The following is a 14,178-nucleotide window of genomic DNA, read 5'->3' on the forward strand; positions in this document are numbered from 1 at the left end:
AGAAGTGTCTCACTCGTGCGCAAGCGCACTCGTCGGTCAAAATTCTCACTCGCATATGGTGTCTACCACTTATAATAGATTATTTTCTTACAGGTGTAGTTTTTTTAGCTACATTATACCATTGTTTTCAGTGACAGAAATCAAATTTCACTCACAAGAGAAATAAAGCTGTCAATTCTACTCACAAGTGAGTTAATCTGGGGAAAATTGGGGAAAACAATGTTGTTTATTTCATAACTATAGCACCCACAGGTCACTACTTGAATTCACTTGAATTTCTTGGATTTTTTTTAAAGCACCTGTAAGATAAAATGTATATCACCCGTGATCGAAATGCCATTATAAAGCTCGTGAGAAGTGTCTCACTCGTGAGCAAGCGCATTCGTGACTCAAAATTCTTACTCGCATTTAATGATGCATTTCTATCACTTATCAACCCTTGAAATTACACTCAAGAACCCTTTTATCTCTATTATCGTTTTAACGACCGATGGTGTGCCACTTCGGCAATTAACAGTTATGTCTGATCATCATCACACTATTGACAATTCTCCCGGATTATTACTATTATTAGTATACATGTATATGTTTATTTTGTTTATTATATCTATTATTTGCCAGCACCTTATTTCCGTATTTTCTTCGTAGTTGCTGGAGGAATTTTTTAGTAGAGGAACGATCTAACATAATACTCGTATGTACAATTACTTTTTGGGGATGAATCTAGCGCAAGTAATTTCGGAGGCGTTTTGTAGTGTTTGGTGTAACATAGGTATGCAATAATGCTCTCTTGACACTCGGTATTTTTGTAACGAGCGAGTTTAAGCAATAAGCCCTTGGTTGCGCAGGTAATCCAATGCGGTCGACACAATAAAAGTTACTCTGTACAACCCTGTTTAATTATATCTTTGCATTACAATCATTAAAACACATAACGGATAATGCGGTGATGTTTATCGCTGGTATTGTTTTTGTGCGCGTTTTAAATGGAGAACCGAAATATTAAAACGGATGTTAACATAGCTATTAAGCTATCATGTGACAAGGATAAAACTTGTATTTATCATTAAAAATTCAAATTACAAACCACGGATTATTGGCTCCGGAACGTTTTCCAAATTATAGTGATCTATAGTTGTTAGTATGAAATAGAAGTTGAACGTTAGATTGGTCTATTACCATACGAAGGGTACACGGTTCGTTGGTACATGGACGCACGAACTCTCCGACTGACTTTTTATTATCTCGGTTCGTCAGATTAAATGTTTTTCCGCGCCTAATAGAATCTTGGACGTTTCAATTGTTAATAGAGGGAAAATGATAGGGTTGTTTCGATAATCGTGACGTCCGAGACAAGAAAATTGGCGCTTAATGTGGTTTTGGTACGTGGGATTTTTCAGAGTGAGGCGAGTCAAAGCAGCGAATCGGCCAATGTAATAATAAGGGATTAATGTCGCCTTTTAGGGAATTGAATCCACAAAGTTAATTAAAATTGTTAATTTTCGTTCTATGGCAATTTCGAGCACAAAAGTTGTCGCCCCATCCACGATTTAATTTATTTCAGGAAATAGAATCCTTTTGAATTTGAAATTCGTATACAAATCACAAAATGGCAATGAATTAGTTATAACGCGAGTCGTTTCCCGTTCTGGATCTCGCCGGCGCAACCTCAAAGAAACACACTCAGACATCGAATCGAATTAATTCCTGCGAAAAATCCCCGAGTCAATCAACATATTTCCAGCGCTGAATGAAATTGCATGTAAATTCATTTGGGGAAATTAAAATTGGGAAACGATGACTGGTGATCGTGAGCTCTCGACTTGAATGAAATCAATGCAATTTTCACAGTTCATTTGCTACACTCGATATGAAATCCTTCCTGTTTACACTTGACGAAACGCTCAAATTCAAAATTAAATTCTAAAACGACTTCTAAAATGTTGCCCCAAACTATGCAGGGAAGTAATTCGTTACTCGAGAAATGCCGCTTACCCAGCAGAATTGTTGCAGTATTACGAGAGTCTTGCACAAAACGAATGCCAAAAACAAAGGCTTGAAGATTATATTAAATTTCTTTGAGGTTGAAAGGTTAATATCGCAAACGCTGCGCCCGAAAAATCCATCAAACGCACACACCAACATCACGCACAATAAAAACTTAACCCATTTAATACCCAAATCATGATTAATTACCCGCGTGATTCATTAAATTTTCAACGCGAACCTCTATTCTGTAATGCACGATTCGAACGACATTTATCACTAAATTATTTAACTTGGCTACGATTAATAATACATAAAGATGTACTTTCAGGCAATAATGTTTCACGTGACGTGTCTGGATGATTAGTCACTGTACTCGGTTACACCGATTAATTTAAGGCAGTGACACACGTGCGGTTTAACCGCGGGCGCTAGTTGCGCTCGAGCAAAACCGCTGTCTTATAAGAAGACATGCAAAGCCTTATCACTAGCTGCGGCTACATTTTTCGGCTCATAGGCCACGCAATTCGATCGGTTAATTCGGTGTACACGATCTATAAAATATTTCCACCGGAGACCGGAGCGAAATCGAGGGCTCTAATTTGATAAAATCATTTCGACACCGAATTTTCACCCAAATTTCCATAAAATACGCACAGGACCCCTAATGGAATTAAATACAATCGATTATGTATTCGTTATTCGTGATGTTTGGCCGATTTATATGATATGAGTGGTGCTAATTGGACTAAAACTAATGTAATTTCAGTCTATTCTACAGAGATTATAAACATATCACAAACGAAAAAATTAATCATTTGTAACATGTAACTGAGCACTTGAAGTGACTTAATAACACCTTCCAGGAAATTTTACTTTAGACGAAACGAGTGCTGAATGCGAATGTGAAAACTGCGTTAATTTGGATTTGGGAGATTTTGAGAAATTTGATTTGATGTTCTGAAAGTCGTCCTTTTTGGTTTCTTTTAAGGGGGAAGATCAAAAGTAGGTGCTCCCTATGGATTTTTAATGGAAAATTTAAATTTTTTTCGTGTAATTAGTTTTCTTGAAATGTGTACGAAAATTTGATCTGCCTTGTTGTGAGTCATGTAATTTTACAGTTGTGGACAAAAACAATAGGACAAGTCTTGTATAATATTTTCGATAAAATAATTGACTTTTTAAGTTTGCCTTGTCACCACAAAAATACAAAGTGATCAAAATGATCATTGTTCACATTAGTAATTTGGTTAAAATGGGAATAATTTTTAAAATTGTGGACGGTTGATTAATAAGGCGGATTATAATATGGTTAAGAAATTTCGTCTTCAATTTTTGAAAAAAATGGAGACAAGGAATAATAAATTAAAATCCTTGTTCTGATGAAGAAAGATTTCTAGTCAAAGCAAGATGAATTTCCTAAGCATTTAATTCCTAATCATGTGAATCATGATTAAAATCACGATCGCCTAAAGAACATGTTACAAAAGCGAAAAAATTGTTCAATTTTATTTTGTCCACAATTGAATGTTCAAGTATTAGAAGACCAAATTTGGATTGAAAATCAGTTTATTAGATTTGGAGTTGGGCAAAAAAACAAAACAAAACTATTGAATCAGAGGTAATTTTTAAAGCATAATTTTTTACCAAAACAAAATCACCGTAGCAGGGTGCTATTTGGAAAAAAAACTCGAAAACTAAAAGGAATTTCGAAAAAATTTATTCTTGAGAAATGATCACATTTTTAGAGTACTTGATGATGCACTAATTAGTTTTTTCGTACGGAACATAGTTTAGGCACAAAATGCTTGGTTCCATACTTTTGCCTAACGCTGTATGTACGTTGTCATATTTTTTACTCATTAATTTTTGCAGATGTAGGGTTTAGATTCTATTCTCATCTTTAGAATAGAGTGCTTTTAAACATTTAGAATATTTTTTGTTACTTTATTTATTATAATTTATACTTGCACAAGTTGCCAATTTTGGTGGATGCGCCGGGCTAAATTGTTAATTTTCTAATTTTTAACTGTTAATTTTTTAGGATGTGCTTTCTTACAGTTTTAAAATCATTGTAATAAATGCTTATTTATAAAATGGAAAAAGAAGTTTTATTCTAAAGAAATATTTGTTTTTTTTAATGTTGGAGTATGACTGAAAATATTTGAGAGATCGATTTCATTCAAAGTTTAATTAATTATTATTTCACTCACAAAACAGTCAATACACTAATAAAATACAGAGAATTCCAAAAAGTAATTAGACCAATGGAAACAAACGGATTTTTATTTTGAAGTTTCGTTTTATTATTTTTTTAAAATATCAATAGAAATTCTCTGCCAAGACAAAACATTATGATATTTTCTCATTTACGAAAAAATTTAAAGGCTTTGCTCGCCCAATGATTAGAATTACCAGTCGAGACAGAGTCGGTTCCATCTTCCCATGTCAAATTGGATTGGATACAACTAATTAAAACGGAACTGTCACCTCCCGAAAGTATGAAAAGCACGTTGCAAACTGGTTTACTTGTTATTAAACACCGAAATCAATAAAAGACCGGTGGAACAAGCAATGCCATTAGCACACCCAACGGGACAACGCGTTTCATTTTTACTCGATTTATATTGAAAATTTACTAACCATAGTCGAAGTAGATTTCCTGCTATTTTCTTTCAGAGACTTTTTATTCATACTTTATTGCTGGCAATTTCTCGGAAAAAATTTAAGAATCCACCCCACGCGTCTCCTTTTTATCACCCGGTACTTTTGTTGTATATCAGCCGTGTTATATTGATTTTCAAATTTCAATAGTAACTTAGGTTCTTTTGTGCGCATTTTGTCGTTATCATCAAAACGTTTATTCATAATACTGACGTATTTTATAGCGCAAACACTAAATTTCGTGTTTGACATATTTGCGCTTGAAACAGTTTCAGGCAATTTCCGGCGAAAGTTCCATTTGATGTAAGATTGAAGCGTCATGTTCAGTGCATATACGGATGTATACATTATGGGTGCAGTTTTATAACGAAATAAAAAGACCGCCAAAAATGCATTAGCACACGTAGTGGATAAAAGTGCACCAGGGTGCAATATTACCCGACCTTGATACCAAACAAATGCGACCAACAGCACGAAAATTCTTGTAATAATATTCGACGGAAAGGGTGTGTAACCTGTGCTACATCTCGCTCAATTGTTGCAAAAACATCGTGTTGTGCCACTGGCACTTTGCGCACACAGGCAAATATGTTTCCTTTGACAAGTAAATTAACAAATACTTTTATTTGTGCCGTGGTAAATGAAAAGTTGATAAAGCACTCCGTTTAATCTTTTTTGTTGTAGCTTTTAGAGAGCAAATCGACTTACATTATCTGCAAACATGAAACGGCCGACTGATTTAAAAATGAATTTGCTGATTGGGCCTAGCATATTGTTCATAAATTTTTTGGTGAGGAGCTTCTTTGTTTGAAGTGGCGCATTTTCAAAGGCCATTAGTCCGTTTACACCGTGATGAAAGCAAATAAAAAGCCGGTACACTCGTAATTTTGCTCGCAAATTCCCCACCTAGGAATGCAATTTCCTATGAAATACGAGATGCGGCCCGTAACAAATGACATTTTAAAGTTTTGGTTTAATTTTTAATGGTTGTTAAAATTAATTGCATTCTGCTTTGTTTCAGATAAAATAATTGCATCCAAGATTCTGCGCCGCCCGTCTGAGATGCTTTGAAGCAGAGCAATTATTTAGGTAAGTTATGAGACATTGCATGAAAATATCGAGTTAAGCCGCGCTATTTCCCGAAACATCGATACGGAAGATATCCTAGTCTAGCCGCTGACATTTCCATCATTACCAGACGAACGCAGATACCTGCAAACAATGAGCCATGAATCCATCAAAAAGCAGGATTTTGAAGCGCTCCTGCAACATGTAACAGAGGCACATGTATGCTCTTTGTTGTCTTCGCGTCTTCTTTAAAGGCGTTTCACTTCTTTTCCAAACCGATTTGAGAGCACTACACAACTAGCGGCAGCGTTGTTTTCCGCGTTCTTTAAGTTTTTTTATTCGAAGCCACATGTTTCCAGCGTCACCGAATGTTTGTTGCTTTTTCTGAAAGCTTTGTTATGAAGCTTGAGGGAAATGCGACGGAAACTCTTTTGACGACAATTTCGCTCCATTTTCGAATTAGGCGAGACATGTTTTAATTTAGATAGATTTGTTGAGAATTTTCCCGAGATTGTGCAGGTGATAATGTTTTCAATTAGGAGATTTCTTCGGCGATTATAAAAGCGTCTGTGCTAATTAGGACACTTTTATTCAATTATAGGGTCCGGGTAGATGTTAATGAGCGGCGGGAAAGTGTTTCAAGCACTTTACAACTTCTGAAGGGTTTTAATTTTATTTGAAAAACTGATTTCAGCAAGTTTGCGACGAAAATACCAAAAAGCAGAGGATGTAGGTTTTTCTTTCAATTACATATTTAACGTAATCTACGCGAAAATAGAATAAGTGACCAGTCCAGCGTGTCTGCACTTTATTTCAATTTTAAATTGTGTCGTTGGGTCGATGAGAACATCTTGCGTGATTTTATTACAGCGGGTGTTTTGGCAAGTTTGCGGTGTTTCTTTTTGGCAGTCGACAGGAATTTGATTCGCATTCCGCGCTGGAAACTTGCGAGGCGACGAAATTAAAAAGAAGTTGACGAGAAAATCTAAAGATAAATAAAGTGGCAAAAGAATGATGCATCGGCTTTCTATAAATTGGAACCGTCAGAGTCTACATCCAAGAGATTACTTCTGCACTCTAGCATTCTCTTCCCGCTCACATAACTCCACCCTTTGCCCTCTAATTCGCATTTAAGTCACGTTTAGACAAAAATAACGATTGATAACAAGAAAGCGAATTGGCCATCTTTACGGCGTCGTAAAAATGGAATGACATTCTGGCATGAATGAATAAAATATAAGCCGGAACGGAAACCGAAAATTTTTTCATATCTAAATTTTATAAAGGCGTCGATTGATAGAGAAAATACACATGCGAAATTCTACTTCTCGACGTTTCTATCTGCTGTCATGGCGTGCTGACAATATAACAATAGCCGTGTTTCACCCTTCGCTGCGAGGGGGCGTAAACCGCTTCGCATAATAACTCGCACAATTTCCGGTCTACCCCTTGGGACCCTGCTAAGCCGTCACACGTACGCCCCTGAACAAACGGCTCGCTACCATGTATTAAATTTTAAACCATTATCCTACATTCTTCCCAGCTAAGACCGAACGGGCACGCGCTTTTTTCTGACGCGATTTAATTATTCAAATTTTCCTCCCGAATTTAATTGCTCAACATAATCTTCCACTCTGCAGACATATTTATTTACTTAATTAATGGACATGGCCAGGGCCAGATTATAGTTGTAGGAACTCTTTTACTAATCTCTTTAATTTTATATGATTTTTAATTTTCCGTATTATATAGATTTTTTTTAACTAGGTCAACACATGATTGTCTTGCACAGTAAATAACTTAATAAAATTAAAGGAAAAATTAGAAATAACGAAAAAAAAAAAACAGAACAATTAAGTCTCCCTATCTACTCTAAAATCGAAGAATTTTACATTTCATACAAGAATATTCGTTAATAACATCAGTTGAATTGCAATTCTTAACTAAAAAATCTGAAAACTCTTTTCACACAAAACTAAATAAGTTTAAAGTGTCCTTTTTAATTTTTAACGGTTTTTATTGTAATTGGTGAATTTTGGTAAAAAACTGATACCAGAAAGGCAGATTGTAGTTTTGGAGCCCCATATATTTTTCTGTGTGCATTCTAAGCAAATTTCAAGCAAATTATACATAATTAAAAAAATAAGTTGCTATACAATTTTGTTACAAGAGGCTTCTTAAATTTAAATTTTTGAGCACGTAATACTAACTTTATCACTATTGGTTATTTATAGGTACAGTACCTACAGTGTCTGTGACTATATGTTTTACAGTACCTTAAAAACTAATAATCACACAGAAGTCAACGTTTTCTCTATGCATGTAAATTGTTTTTAGAATTTTTCTACATTTTCTTCTAATTGAAATAAACTACATGGTAAAAAATAATATTTCATGTAATTCTAAACAGAAGCGATGCTTAAATGTTCGTTTATGAAAAAAGTATGTTAAAAAAGTGTCGCTAACTCCAACATTTAATTAATTAAACAAAAATAAAAAAATGAAAAAGTGTAATTTTAAGACTAGCAACGATTTTCTTAAGAATTTTTTTAAATAGCAAATATGCATCGATTTAAAATGACACTAGAAATTACAAAATTCCAGTTCGTAAATATTAATATTTACTATTAGTATTGATAATTATGTAATTAATTTAAATTGTGAGGAATAAACAAATTCTAAAAAGTCACCTGCATAGAGAAAACAATGAAGTAAATATTTAATAGCATAATTTATTTCTGTGTGATTACTAGTTTTTGAAATATAGAAAAAAATATTTTTAGAAGACCCACTTGTATATTATATAGAATTTAGAAACCAATTTCACTGTTTTCTCTAACTGACAAGCTCTTCATTATCCAAATTTCGATTTAGTGTTGATTTTCAATATGGTTTTATTAACCCGGACTCAAAATTAGTGAAGGTATGGTACAGTGTGTTTAAAAATGGTTGTTCATCATGTCGACTATGAAATTCAAACTCAATGTGCCGGTCTATTCAAATGATTATTGTACTTTCTGACTGTCATGTTAGTCAAATTTTTACATTAGCTTTTTAGTGACTTTTTTTATTTTTCGGCAAACTTGTTTCAAGTGTATGCTTTGTCTTGATTTGTGTTTTAAATTTCCGTGATTTTTAATGTTGTGCATAATATTGGGCGATTAAAAAACTCGCTGTAGGAAGTGAGCGAAACATTGCACGGTCAATATTTTGAGAGGACTGATGCTAATTGGAGCCAAATTGTTTACTACGTGCTACATTAAGTCTATCTTCGTGGCCTATTAAAACAAGAACCCCAGCTTGGAGTTTGCTTAAACCAGAACTTCCTGTATGGTTCCCCGAGGCTCTATTTGGCCATATGTCGACTGGAAGAAGCCCTCCAAGGGCACGAGATATACTGTTTCAGAGTGAGGGGACATTAGGCGAATGTCTTCCGAGGCAAAGATTCGGCGACATTTCCAGCGAATAATAAAAGTGTCTCCACTTTTGCGCTAGTAATTTTTTCCACTGTCTTAAGAATTGAATTTGTGGAGTAGTCGGACCGATGAAAACGGCGCATATAACACGCGAAAATGGCATCGGAATCGCTCGAACGTTATTCTTCCAATAAATTGTGCTAAAATTGCCCTCTTGACTGTAAAGTAGAAATATTCCTGCTGTTATAGTTTTCCCTGCGCACTTTTTATTACTTAAAAAGGTTTTGATATACGGGCGCGATGTGTGAGTTTGCAACAAATTGGACAAGTTTTAATTCCGTTTTTGGCGACTTGTTTATCGTGTTGCTGCTTTTACGTCCGCCCATTAGGTTCAAATAACAACCAGATGCCACTACAAAAACAGAAATGTATAGATTATCATCAGATCCAGACGAAATTTATAAAAGGGCCGAAATGCGTTTTACGACACACTAGATTTAACACGGGAGAGTGTTAATAAATCCGACAAGATAAAAAAGAGATGATTCCATCCGGTTGACTTTTTAAATCTATGACGAATGTTTTGTCTGCATAACTGACAGAACATACGCTTCCTCCTTTAGCGCTCGCATAGGTCATAAAGCGTTTTCACATGGGAGCCAATTTGGCAGCCAAACGGGCGGCTTCATTATTCAACATTAAATTAATATTCAACTTTTAATTTGATATGCGCAATCAGTCACAGTTTTAGAATTTAATGGAGACTTTAAAAATGGCTCAACTCGCTGTATAAATGTTTAAACATTTAATTAGCCAAAGCGTCTATTTCACTATGCGATTCAAAAAGGACTATCACAGACAGTCCTTGATAAGGCCAGGATTTTTGCAGAAATTTCTTCGCCCTGGGAAATAAGCCGGTGGTGTGATTAGTGGCAAAGTTAGCATCTCAATATACCGATAATCCTATCAGTTTCGTATTTAGCGAGTTAATTATAAAGGTCGTATTCCCAATATCCTTCCGCAATCAGTTAAAAGGGTCTTCTGAATTGTTCGTCCGCAATCTATTTAGCTCGTGGCTGCTTTTCTATTACTTATCATGCTTTGTGTGGCAGTTATTAATAATAAAATGTAATTTTATTGCCACCTTCGGGGATTTTGCGCCAGTTAGATTCGATAAACAATATTATTAATGTACCAGGCGGCTGTATTTTGTAATTTTTATTGAGGAACAACTCGATTGGTGGTCAGACTGGATAATATCTTTTACACCCTCTCGCTGTTTAATTCCGGCGTAAATAACAAAAAATCTCGGCTACAGGATCAAACTTCCCTTTTTCTTGCAACTCTGTTAAAGCTTAAAACTTCCCTCATCCTTTTGTTTATTTTTGTACAAGTTTAATCCTGAAGAGACGTGCATTGATCGCAGGGGCTGCAGGAAAAAATCGTAGGGTATGCAGGACCACGGGCTCTCAACTGAAGCTTCCTTTGTTATTCCTGACCCTCTGTGTAGCAAAAAGCACGGTGGAGGCGGCGTATTTTCCCGTCTTCGGGGAAAGCATGATTCCTGTTCAGCAATTTAAAATTTTCAAGAGACTTGTTGACTCAATATCTAATAACAAGGCGTGAGATCTGATGGTGAAAAATGACGGGGGTTGTTTTAGTACAGGTCTGTTGAAACCAGTGCAATTTTGTCCTGGCTTGAACGGTAAAAAGTGGCATGGCTTAGGTGGACCTTCTCTATGCATCTAATATTAGGGGAATATGCTCCACAAAGACAACCAATTTAAGAAATATCTTTTATTCTGAAAGAAGGGCAAAACGAATTTAAGCGGGTCGAATTTTCTGTTGTTTGTTGCTTCTTGTTTTTCTTTGTTAGCGACTACCTGGCGTCCACATTTGAATTTTGTATTATGAATAAGTAAAAGTTTCCCATATCGGAGTTCAATAAGCTTTTTGTCTTGCACATATCGCTGTAAACTAATATTGGGGCCATCTATATGTATAGGTCTAACGTTTCCGTTTTGCTTATCGATTTGCAAGTGGTACGTAAAAGGGAACAATTTCGCTAAAAATGTTTTTCATTATAAAAATTGCCCTGGAAATAAAACGCCTTTCTACATGAAATGAGGAATTGTCCTGGAGCGAAAACAAATGAGAAAATAATTTAATTTTTTTTTGATGAAATTTTTGTTTCTATTGTAATGTGAAATTTGCATATTTATGTAAGCACGGGCATGTTCTTTATCATAAATTCGCATAATCAACATGAAACAATTTTACCAGAAATAAACATGTTTATTTACGAGGATTAACACTTTTACACAATTAGCATGAATAAATAACCGAAAATTATTTATCACCCGATATTTTAACAAGCGCGTCCGTTTTGTTATTCTTCGGAATCTTGTAACTTTTGTTGCCATTATGTAAATAGTCACTCCGAAGAGTGTAACTGAAAAGTAACTGAGTAGTTTGATCTGAAATGTAAATATTAAACTTTTCACAGAAAGGCGATAAAAGCTTTTGATTTCTGTGTTTGTTTGACTGACGTAAAACGCGATACGTCTACATGCACAATAGACGTGAATATAAACCGAAAAATAACAAATTTTTATAAAAACGGATAAAATAAATAGATAGCAGAGGTTTGTGTGGGCGTACGTAAACCGAACCACAAAGGGGTGACGAGCAGTAAAATAAACCAAACTTCGGTTGAACAGCGTTTCTGATGTTCGCTTTTGATAGTTCTAATTGGAACGAAGGAATAAATTGGGTGACCTCGTAAAAAAAGACTAAACTTCTTCCAAATTGCCCAAAAACTTTCACTTGGCAAAAAAGTGTTTGAATTTTTTTAGATAATTAAAATGGAATTATAAATAAGATTACTTGGTTATTGAACAATTTAGGACAAAGTTTTGTGTTTGAATTATTGATGAAAATGTCTATAACAAGTCCTGCTTCCTTCGTAACTGTAAAGCATAAGTTAGCTAACGATTTGAGTAATAGACACTTTTAAATTTAAAATTTAAATACTTTAACGACGCGCTTCTTTCAACAAAATCGATTAGGTTTTATACAAACTTGAATACTTAGGTAAGTTTCATTTGTTAAAGGGGTATTGATTGCAATTTACTTTTTTTATTCTGTAGATCTTTATAATTAGGCGTAGTTATTTGTATAACAAGTCTTTAAAGTTGAATTATTCGAACGAAAAAAAAAATGTGTTGTAAAAATGTATACAGCCTGTTCCGTCTAAACCCCACATTAGAAGTATTAAAAGTTCTAATAAAAATATTTTCAAGTTGGCGGCACTTCCGGTAATACCGGAATCGCTATCAACTTTTTGATTTTAAATGGAAAGCTATGTTTTTCACTGCGTTTTTGGATTGGTTGGGTTATTTTAAGGTAGTTTTTATTAGCTTTCTCTATACCTAGGTTTAACCATTTTCGAGATATTTAAGACTTTTTGAAAATTTTTGATTTTCACCTGTGACTTAAAAAATTGGCAACTTTCTTAGTTTTAAAGATTTCAAAATCATATTTAGAGAATTAAAAGAGAAAGCTTATATCTGTTCTCCAGTGGGTTCAAAAGTGGAAAGGAAATTAACAAACCCAAAAATTTTAAAGTTAAATTTGAACAACTTCAAGTACCCATAACTTATCTTTTTTCAAATGAGACGTCCCAATTTTTATTTTACTAGGTGGAGGAGAATTTTTTTCTGCATCGATCTGTATATGCATTCGCTATACGTATTTGCGATAATTTTTTTATGATGTTGGTTTTTTTGACATTGTAGAAAATTTCTTACTAACTACAGATATTTTTGCATAGTTTGCCAAAAAACATTTCTGATTAAACAAACGACAAACTATGTTCAAAATTGTGTAGTCCGTTCTGTGAAAACAAAATAAATTCATTGAATGTTAGTTTAAAAAACCTTAATTTCTCACATTTTTTCTCTGGCTTCCGTGGCAGCCTATGAGAAAGAGCCTATGGCTAATGAATTTTACAATTCCAACAAAAAGTTATTGTAACTTGAAAACTATTTATTATAAGTATAGGGAATGCTAATACAGATCGATGCAGAATTAAATTATCTTGATTTAATGAAATAAAACTTGTGGCATTTTATTTGAAAAAAATGAGTTATGGATGCTTCTGAAAATATAATTTTAAACATTTGGGGTTTGTTATTATTTTTTAGAAATTTGAAAACACCAAAGGAAAGATCTAGACTTTCCCTTTCATATAAGCTAAAAAATACTGCCAGAGATCGATTTTTGAACTGGAAGGTGCTAATCAAAAAAAAATGTAAAAACCCTAAATATTCGTAAAAGACTAAATTTAGGTATAGGAAAAGCTTATGAAAGCTTCATTGAGCAAGACCTAAGAGATCATGGTTTTGTATACTCTTCAAATAACTATCATTATCAGAACTACCAATACCTTTAATGTGGTGTTTAGACGGAACAGTCTGTATACACGTATTTCATTTGTGTTTGTACGTGGAATTTTTATCGGAACCAACTGAGTTAATGACACAGAATGCATTGTTCGATTTTCTTTATGCACTTATCTCGAAAAAGCAATAATTCCGGCAATAAATCCGGCGAGTAAGCTGGAATAAAAACTTTAAAATGTGCCTGACTAAGTGCTAACGTTCATGAATCATAGGGACGCTTTAATCTACTGAGTAATTATGTTATCGATTCTTGTTGAAAAAGGTCCAGCTCATGATTGCAAAGCAAACTAGTGTGGATTTTCGTCGTGAGGTGCAATAATTCAACGTCGCAGATCACAAGTAGCAACAAGTAAAGCATAGATCACAAGAGTGGCCGTGTCCAGTGGTGGCGTTAGCCGTAATTAACTGGTGTTTGCTCAAAGACCTTCGATACGTTAAACAAAAGCCGGCTTTCGGCGCCCTTTGCGCGAACTGCGGTTGTCATCACATTGAATAAATTGCTAATCACTTCCAATACTCGCCCCCTATTAACAATCTCATATTCTCCCGAATCACATATTTTAAGCTTAGTGCTTCGATCC

General features: G+C 34.5%; 1 protein-coding gene across 12 annotated transcripts in view; it reads left to right on the forward strand.

Moving 5' to 3' along the window:
• The window catches only part of LOC664188 (irregular chiasm C-roughest protein), a 268,755-nt gene that overhangs the window by 224,703 nt on the left and 29,874 nt on the right, over positions 1–14,178 (forward strand). For all 12 annotated transcript variants that reach the window (XM_064359342.1, XM_008192781.3, XM_008192779.3 and 9 more), the window contains one exon: positions 5,672–5,739. The gene's annotated coding sequence lies outside the window, so the exon portion shown is untranslated. The remainder of the gene's footprint in view (positions 1–5,671; positions 5,740–14,178) is intronic.

Source organism: Tribolium castaneum, chromosome 1 (genome assembly GCF_031307605.1).
Source record: "Tribolium castaneum strain GA2 chromosome 1, icTriCast1.1, whole genome shotgun sequence".
NCBI lineage: Eukaryota > Metazoa > Arthropoda > Insecta > Coleoptera > Tenebrionidae > Tribolium > Tribolium castaneum.